This window comes from Aegilops tauschii, chromosome 7, assembly GCF_002575655.3.
Source record: "Aegilops tauschii subsp. strangulata cultivar AL8/78 chromosome 7, Aet v6.0, whole genome shotgun sequence".
In the NCBI taxonomy this organism is placed as follows: Eukaryota; Viridiplantae; Streptophyta; class Magnoliopsida; order Poales; family Poaceae; genus Aegilops; species Aegilops tauschii.
In genome coordinates this window covers 583694407-583704171 of record NC_053041.3, presented here as the reverse complement: position 1 = coordinate 583704171, position 9765 = coordinate 583694407, and the positions used below count along the sequence as shown (strand labels likewise).

General features: G+C 44.1%; 1 long non-coding RNA gene across 1 annotated transcript; it reads left to right on the top strand.

The window, feature by feature from the left end:
* The first annotated feature begins 4375 nt into the window (after window positions 1–4375).
* LOC109747527 (uncharacterized) lies at window positions 4376–7941 on the top strand. The gene is made up of 6 exons (XR_012189764.1): window positions 4376–4798; window positions 5393–5481; window positions 5887–5942; window positions 6077–6156; window positions 6923–7007; window positions 7646–7941. It is a non-coding gene; the product is annotated as an uncharacterized lncRNA (long non-coding RNA).
* The last annotated feature ends 1824 nt before the right edge of the window (window positions 7942–9765 follow it).

The following is a 9765-nucleotide window of genomic DNA, read 5'->3' as shown; positions in this document are numbered from 1 at the left end:
ACCTAGCATTGTCATTCTGGTCGCGAACGTGTACGTACATACTGGTTGATCGGTCTGTCTGCTAGCTGCAGCGATGAATCGTGGCTGAGTAAGGAAGGGCACGTGTCGTAGTAGAGGCACGGACGTAGCATGTCACGCAGTCCCATCAATATCATGTACACGTACGTACAGCCAGGGTGCAAGAAAGTAAATACGGCCATGTACGTACATACGGGCGAGGTCTCGAACGCCGACTCGCGCATACGTACGGCCAGGGCTTGTGTACATGGAGAGCCAGCGGAGAGCAGCGACGGTGTCCTGTTCATCGGCAGCCAACCGGCTGGGTCAGAATGGAGAAACTGCGTCGTCGTGTTCATCGGAAGGCAACAGAATGCGTCGTGTTCATCAGGAGCCAACCGACTTGGACGGAACAGCCGAAACGAGGCCTGGCGTACCGCAGAACGGAGGAAACGGCCTTGTGTTCGACCGCCTATGGTCAAGAAACGGGATCCTGTTCACCGGGAGGGGTCTGGCGTATCGCAAAACGGGGTCCTGTTGATCAGGAGGGGTGTGGCGTACCACAAAACGCAGGAAACAGACTTGTGTTGGAGCGCCTACGGTCCAAACGAGGGTCATGTTCATCGAGAGGGGTGCGGCGTACCGCAAAATGGGACTCCACGGGCTACTGTTTATCCACCTTCTACTGCCTCGCTCCAGCCTCCACGGGCTATTGTTCATCCACCGTCGACTTCCTCCAGCCTCCACGGGCTACTGTTCATCCATCGTCGACTTCCTCCAGCCTCCACCTACTACTGTTCATCCACCGTCGACTTCCTCCAGCCTCCACCGGCTACTATTCACCACGGGGTCCTGTTCAAATAGCCTCCACCGGCTACTGTTCAACCAGCCCTCTCCATGGGGTCTTGTTCAACCAACCCTCCACGGGCTACTGTTCATCCAACCCTCCACTGGCTGCTGTTTAACCAGCCCTCCACCGACTGCTATTCATCCAGCCCTCCATGGGGTCCTATTCATCCACCCCAACCGGCTCGATTGGGGTCCTGTTCATCCAGCGGCAACGGCCTCTACTACCACAGGGTCTTGTTCATCCAACCCCCATCAGGAACTGTTTATCCAACCCCCCAACGACGCTCACTGTTCCTCAAGAGGCAGCAGGTTTGATCGGCTTCAGTTAGCAGCAGTAGCAAGGAATCGCTCGGGTTCAGTTAACAGCCAGATCAATCGATCGCTCGGTTCAATAACGTGTAGCCTGCAGTGCAATCGCTCGGGTTCAGTAGGCGAACGCTTTGCTCGGGTTCAGTTCGAGACCAACGCCTCGCACGCGCGTACGTGCACGAGAGAAACGCGCAAACCTTCGTGCATCGCTCGGCCCCGACTACCCATCATAACCGGGAATTCCCCGAATTTTTCCTCGCCCTTGCTTATGCCACGATTTTTTCCGTCATGGATGGCCCAAAGAATGTCATGCAGGTGCGTCTCTGCCCGCCTAGGACGAAAATCCTATTTTCTGTCATGATTTTTTGTCATAGAAGTAGGGGCCCATAACATCTATGATGATACCGGGCTTTGTCACAGTTATCGTCATAGAAGTGTCATAAGCATGACAGAAAATTTTTTCGTTCGGCCAAAATGTCACGGATGTGTCTTTTTTTATAGTGTATCTCTACTAGGATTCCTTCCTTTTTTGGCTTCCCTAGCCACATGGGCTTTTGAGGACTTGGTGCGCCTAGCCCAATAAGGCCAGGGCGCCTCCCCGCAGCCCATGCTAGCCCTTGAGTCGTGCTGGACCAACTTGTGGACTTCCGGACCCCTCCGGAATCCTTCGGAACCTTCTGGAAGCTTCCCGGTACAATACCGAAAAAACTGCAACTTTTTCCGGAACCCAAAATATGACTACCTCTCAACCATTCGGAGACTCCTTGTGATGTCCGGGGTGTCATCCGGGACTCCGAACAACATTTGGTTACCACTCATCAAATATCCCAATACTACTCTAGCGTCAATGAACGTTAAGCGTGCGACCCTGCGGGTCCGGGAATTATGTAGTCATGACCGAGACACCTCTCCGGTAAATAACAAACAGTGGGACCTGGATGCCCATATTGATTCCTACATATTCCACGAAGATCTTTATCGGTTGAACCTTTATGACAACATACGTAATTCCCTTTGTCTGACGGTATGTTACTTGTCCGAGATTCGATCGTCGGTATCTCTATACCTACTTCAATCTTGTTATTGACAAGTATCTTTACTTGTTCCGTAATACATCATCTTGCAACTAACTCCTTAGTCACTTTGCTTGCAAGCTTCTTGTGATGTGTATTACCGAGAGGGCCCAAAGATACCTCTCCGTCACACGGAGTGACAAATCCCAGTCTCGATCCATGCCAACCCAACAGACACCTTCGGAGATACCTGTAGAGCATCTTTATGATCACCCATTTACGTTGTGATGTTTGATAGCACACAAGGTATTCCTCTGGTATCCGTGAGTTGCATGATCTCATGGTCGAAGAAACATGTATTTGACATTAAGAAAGCAGTAGCAATAAACTGAACGATCATATGCTATGCTAACGGTTGGGTCTTGTCCATCACATTATTCTCCTAATGATGTGATCCCATTATGAAATGACAACTCATGTATATGGTTAGGAAACATTAACCATCTTTGATCAACGAGCTAGTCTAGTAGAGGCTCACTAGGGACACGGTATTTATTTATGTATCCACACATGTATTTAAGTTTCCGGTCAATACAATTCTAGCATGAATAATAAACCTTTATCATGATTAAGGAAATATAATAATAACCATTTTATTATTGCCCTCTAGGGCATATTTCTATCATGTCAATAGGAAGATGAAGATGAAGATGTATGAGCGCATCAAGAGGAGCGAAGCATGTCAGTGTTTAGTATTTCCTTACCTGTTTAGTAATTCAGTGTCAATGCCATGTCAGTGTCAATGTTATGTAAGCATCAGTGTCAGTCAGTTTCAGTAAGATCAATGTCAATGCTATGTTAGTATGCAGAACTATGTACACCATGTAATGTGAGTTTCAGTTATATGCAGTAACCAGTTACATTCAGTCCAAAAATAGAAACATTCATGCCACATTCAGAAGTTGATAATTCAGGTACAATTCAGAGCATAAGATCTACTCATAACTGGCCTCCAAAACTACTCAAATAGATGGGCATTTTTTGCTATTCAGTGCTTCCTTGTATGCAACAAGACTGAATACACAGTGCTTTGGTAGGGCTGGTTATGAGCTCGACTGTGAGTTAGGTTGAGAGGCAGTTTGAGAGCTCTGCTTGGGCTCAGATATCTTGAGGGCTCCAGACTTTCTCCTTATCTGCAACTTCATAGGTGTGGATTGAACAACCACTACCTTACATTTCAAGTCAGTAGCAATTACTTGAGAAGTAGCCTGAAATAAACAATTTCAGATATAGAATGTGGCAAACTAATTCAAACACTACATTTAAATTGCGAACATATATTTCAACACCATAGGTCTGTCTGTTTTCGTAGCCTTTTTAGTTTGAAGAGCTTCAAACACCTCCTTATCATGTTTATTTCTCTTCGTAGATTCTCTCACCAAGTGTGCATTGCCATGATGCTTTCCTGCTTCATTGTTTTTGCAATTGCTTCTATTGTGGCCAATCCTTTTGCAAGCACTACATGTGATCTGACCACCAACTTTGCTCATCTTAGTTCCTTTAGTTTTTCCCCCTTTCCTCTCTCCTCCTTTCTGTTTTTTGGCCTTCCTGGCAAACTTATGTGACCAGGGGGGTGAAGTTTTGGATTAGGTGAAATGGTCCAGCTCCCCCTCCCTACAATGGATTTAAGCAATGACCATATATCATGTTGTACACTTCAGGTTTTCCCCCTTTCTCTGTCCTAAGCAAACTTGCTACATCTATGATTAGAGTGTTTCAGCAACTACAACTTGTAGTACCTCATGTCTTGTATGTTTCAGCTCCATTTGTTTCTCCACAAAGATCTCTGCATATTCCCCATCTGGACCTGCATGCACCATCTTCTCAACAGTTGCATCATCATCGAGAAAGAACAAACCATCCCTCAATGTTTTTCCTGGAACAAGCCAGTGCATTTTATAACTGAATTTGCCCTTGCAGTGCCCTCTTTCCACCTGGTACATATATTTTGAATGTAGTAATAACTCTTGATAACCCAATTTGCTTCTGTCCACAAATAGCCTAGCTATGAGTCCATCATTATATACTACAACAAATACCCCATACACCAACGCATATTTAGCAACGATCTTAACATATGTGTTGTTGGGATCCACCCCCATCTCCCCACGAAGGGCTAACCTCCCCGTACCCACCTCACCTTATTTGCAGCCCCTCCATCCAAATCACACAAACGAAAATCCATTTTTCCCCACCCGGCCACCTCTCTCCCCCTGATTCCTCTGTCTCTCTCGCACCACAGCGTTGTCGCCGCCAACTCCGATCCCAGGAAGCTCCAGCGGACTCCAACCCACTGCTCACCGTTCTGCCCCACTCCATCTATGTTCTCCTCTGTTCCTTCGCCTGAGGCCACCGCGCCCCTGCACGCGTGGCACGCAACAACCCTAGCCGCCACGCGTCGCCGGCGTGGCTCCGGCAGCTCCGGTTTATCGACCCACTACCCCTGCGGCCCTGCCTCACCTCACGCGCGGCAGCACGCTCGAGCTTGACGTTGGTATTCCGCCTCTTCTACCTCAACTCCGGTGTTGACGTTTCTGGTTCTGGTGTTTACACGCTCGAGCTTGACGTTGGTATTCCGCCTCTTCTACCTCAACTCCGGTGTTGACGTTTCTGGTTCTGGTGTTTATTTGATTAGATGTGATTCACCATGTGTTGATCTGTACTAATTCTGGATGAGTACTCTGTTATGCGTTATGGTTAGAGTTTCCTCCTCCTATTTAGATGGATCGATGGATAATTAAGTATTTTTTCAAGTGAAATTAATCATTACATACTAGCATGTAGCATGACCTGTTCAAAGATCAGCGCAGTTTTTTCTTATAAAAAGAGATCAACTTAGTTCCAATTGGAGTGAGATAGTCGATCAGCGATATATCATATGTGACCATGTATGTCACTGAAGAACATTACTACAAAAATCAACATGTCAGTGCAATTATGGGTCCATGATACTGGCATGATTATTTCAAATGGAGAATCCCCATCTCAATAGGCTGAATCGTTGTTTACTTGGTGTCACATGTACAATATACTAAATAAATAAGTCCCACTCGCATCGGTCTGTCCAATTATTTGTCTTTATTCTATAACCCTTTGCTCCATCTACACTCACAGGTTCTGACATTGTCTTTTACTAAGTGTGTGCTTCTGCTGTTTCTTAACAGATCGATGTACAACACTTATGCATTACAATCAGGAGAAATCCATGCAGAAGAAGCCTGAAGAATTATTCAAGTTATTTGTTTATAGCATGGTGAGGATCCTTTCGCTAGTTCATGTTACAGTAAGGAAAACATGAATTTGTATCTTATTCTTTTTTTTGGTTGATGTAATATTTGTTTTCCCCTGGCAAAAAGTTATATTAGTTTCAGTTTCTTATTCAGTTAAAATGTGCACACTACAATCTCGAAGTTTATGCAAAAGCTCAGATGGAAATCATTCTTACACTCATGTTATCCAATATAAATTGTTAAATAATTGAAAAAATTTGAAGGTGCGATACAAGAACATCATACCTTGGTATTCTCGTCACATGTATATGACTCATATTGTTGAAATCTCACCTCTAAATCGAGTTTAGTGCTCTTTTTTGGAAATATAGGTACTTCTGAATTCCTGCAATCTCTGTACTAGTTTTGTATTTCGTGGGGAGCCACAGATATTTCCAAATACTAGAATGATGCATGATTGGTCAGCACACAAACTCTTGGCCAGGTTCCTCTCACATCTTATCTTGTTTGTAATATATTCTTCTTAAACTGTTAACACGATGAGCATGTACTTGTTTCATCCAAGAACGTAAACATGAAAAGTATTCCTCTTGTGCACTCTCCTTCCCTGACATACAGGGCACACTACGGTGGTTGGATGATACAACCATAAACAGACAGCTAAGCGATCAGATGCGGCGACTGTGCGAGTGTGTCAGGTATGTCGAATTCACTGATCCCAAACTATTGGATCTGACTAGGATTTCCTCTTCTCTGTAATACTTAGGACCTTCTCCTCTACCTACTCGGGCCAACAGTTTCAGCATCCAGCAACCATTGTGACAAAGATGAACGTACTGGAACTGCTCTAAGTTTCAACATTCTCGGTAAACAAGTGAACTAAGAAAGCCAATCCTACTTAGTAAATGTTGGCATATACTAATACGCTGGCACTACTTAGTTTGCATGAATGTTGTGGTCTTCTAAATTGCTAGAATAATTTCAAGTAGTTTAGTAGGAGTCTCTGCTTGTTTAACTAGCCAAGTTTGAGTCTAATTTGATTAGGGTGATTAGTTAGTTTTCCAACATGTCTGGTTTGCATGTCATAAGCATTTGTCTTCTTGGGTGGGTCGTAGTCCATATATGATTCAATGAGTTTGCATAGCTAGCTGCCTACATGCTGTACTATCATATCTTGTAGTTAGCATGCTTTACTAGTCTAGGAAAGGGCGCTGGAGTCTGAGTCGTTTTAAATGCTATAAGTACGAGCAGCTTTAGATTGTTTCGGCCATGTAGCTGGTCATATCGTGTAACCAGGTCGTGCAAGTTTTTTTTCCATATTAGAACAAGGTCATGTAAGAGTTTTGATATAAAAGAAGAAAGAGTACGTTAAAGTTTTTCATGCACATGTGTACAGCTATTTTGATGTTTGATTCTGTGGGCAAAACCGAACATAGATTACTAATACATATGCCAAATCACCAGGTTACAGAGGCTCGATTGTTCCAAGTCGATGTTGTTGGCGCTAAAACATAAAAGACTACTAGTGCCAAGCTGGATTTACTAGGAGGTATTTTCTGATGGTAGTTCCATATTGCGTGAATGATTCTTCACCAGTTTGAATGGAAATTTTGGAGTATTAATAGCATACTTGACTATATTTTATTATCTTGCACATGTTTCTCTCTTTTTTCACATAATTTGTACAAGCGAACACTTTTCTTGCATGTGAAAATGGTCGTACTGCTTATGTGAGATAAGACTCTTTGCGGCTAGATTAGGTAAAACAATTCATCAACTACTGTATGCCTGCCTTACAATCCCCAACCCCTATAAAACACTTTGTTTCTAGTAACATGGTGAAACTTAATAATGAAATTAGCTGAGTTAGTTTACTGAGCTAAAATGACTATTATTAGCTACAAATGTGATACTGGATAAATCCGAACAAGAACCCTGCTTTTACTTCAATCCAAAGGATCAACCCCGAATATAAAGCTAAAGTTGATGTTGTTAAACTTGGTAATGAATTCATGGTATTGTGAGCTGATGCTATATTAGCAGAATCTTATTAGTTTCTACAACTACAAAAAAGGTCAAAATTATTAGTCACGCAGCAAGATTAATTATCACATTTCTTCAACTTTCTATGTTGCTCCTCCTTTCAATTTTTCTGCCCTATTAACCTATTTAATTTCTTTGTTGTAGATTGCAATATTCGATGACGCATGGCTCAGATGTTGGTTGCAAGGTCAAGAATAGGGGTGCTACTAGATAGTTTCACATTATGCCTTAGAATGCCATTTCCAGTGCCAATGTTTCAATCATTATGTTTCGGATATTTTTGGTGTCAATATTTCGATCATTATGTTTCAGAATGGCTGACACGTTGGCTGCAAGGTCAAGAATGAGATTACTACTAGTTTCACATCTTGTAATTTTTGTATGGTGTACTTTGTAATGCAACCAAGTTGATTTAATATATGAGAAATTTCTGTTTATTATACTGTGTCCCTTGTGCAATACCGATATTGTCTAATTCTGGACGCTGATGTATAAATATCATGTATTTTTTATGGAATGCACTAGTATTGTAGTACTCATTTATAATCATGTTCTGTTGGGTAGCCACCAACGCATGTGAACCGTTGTTGGGCTCTAACTCTATACGTTGCTATCTTACAACACTTATTCAGGCCGTTTACCAACGGATGCATTTACGTTGTTGTAGACCCTTGCAACGCCACCAACGACAATGCATACAAATCCATTGGTGTTGACCTTACCAACGCTTATATGGACCTGCCAACGCAATGATGCGTTGCCGTAGGGGGTTCTTGTTGTAGCCATTCACTATCTCAAACTTGCCAAAATAGTGCATTGAAACAAGAAAACTTTCCTCTGGATCTGATGCCTCCTCAACACCCAATGTACAAACAAAAAAATCAATATTTACAACAGTACACAAAAATTCAAACTTTATACAACTACACAAAAAAGTTCAATCTTTCCTCTCTTCTCAATATAGGCATATATAAGGCACTAGATTTGTGACAGATAAGGCAATTTCCCCTGTTTTATTGTCAAAAGTTCAAGCTTTATTTCCCATGTTTCATCTAATCAACAACTGCTCGATTAGAAGGACAGCTGCAGGCATCGAAAACCAGGACAGTCCAGGCGTCCAAAACCAAATCTATTGCCAGGTGTCCTGCTGTTACACAGCTGCGCGATCATGGGGGGGGAGTAATCAACCGACCATATGAATCACCTAATGCTATGACGCCGGAGGGTGGGGACGGTGACGAGACTGTCGATGGAGCAGTCGATACTGCCGAGGGCGGGGACGGCGGCAAGACTGCCGTAGGGTGGGGAGGGCGGTGATGGCAGCCAGTCGATGGAGCAAAAAGGAAAGGAAAAGAAGAGTGCACATGAGCTCCTCCTCCCAAGAAAACTACCTGATATATTGTTTGACATGTCATCATGTCCAGTCAGCGCTGCCCGATAAAAAACCGCCTAAATTTTGTCCAAAACTACCTTGGGGTCTAATTGATCCGGTTTCAGAAAGTTGAGGGGGTGATTTATCTGGTCTTACAATTGAGAGGGAAATAGGAAACACTTGAAACCGGTCGACCAGCTGAAACTCCGCCGGTCACGTCCAAGCTGGCAGCAGGCCCACACACTCATCGCTTAAAGCCTTTCCTTATCCTTTCACCTGGAAGCGTCCTTACCCATTCATTCATTCATTCCACCGCGCTCATCTTCTTCCCTGTGACCTCCCTCTCGGCAGTGACTGCCATCGATTCCGGCCCAAACTGCCCGACAGCCATCCCGCGTCAACAGCACCCCCTCCCCCCCCCCCACCTGACGGCCATCACGCGTGGGCGCTATTTTGGGAGGCACGCGCCACCACGCGAGGCAAGCGGGAGGTCATGGTTGCGGTGCCGACGAGGTGAGGTGTTGGAGACCGGCTGGGAGATTTGCTTCAACCGGCGAGGATGGTGATGGGAGGCGACGGCGGTGACCGCCATCAGTTTTTTGCTGCATCATTTCTTTTTTGCTGGAACCACTTCTATTTTTGCTGGAACCTTCTGCAATTTTGCTGCAAATTTAGAGGATGGTGGTGCCGTAGCTGCCATGTTCTTTTGCTACATCAAATTTCCTGGAATTAGCATTCATTTTTGCTACCACGGTCTTTGAATTTTGCTGGAACCAGCCACTTTCGTTTGCTACAAACGGATCTTTTTTTGCTACCATCATCTTTGGATTTTTGCTAGAACAACCTTTTTTTTGCTACAATCGGCTTTTTGTTCTGCTGGAACTAGCACCTA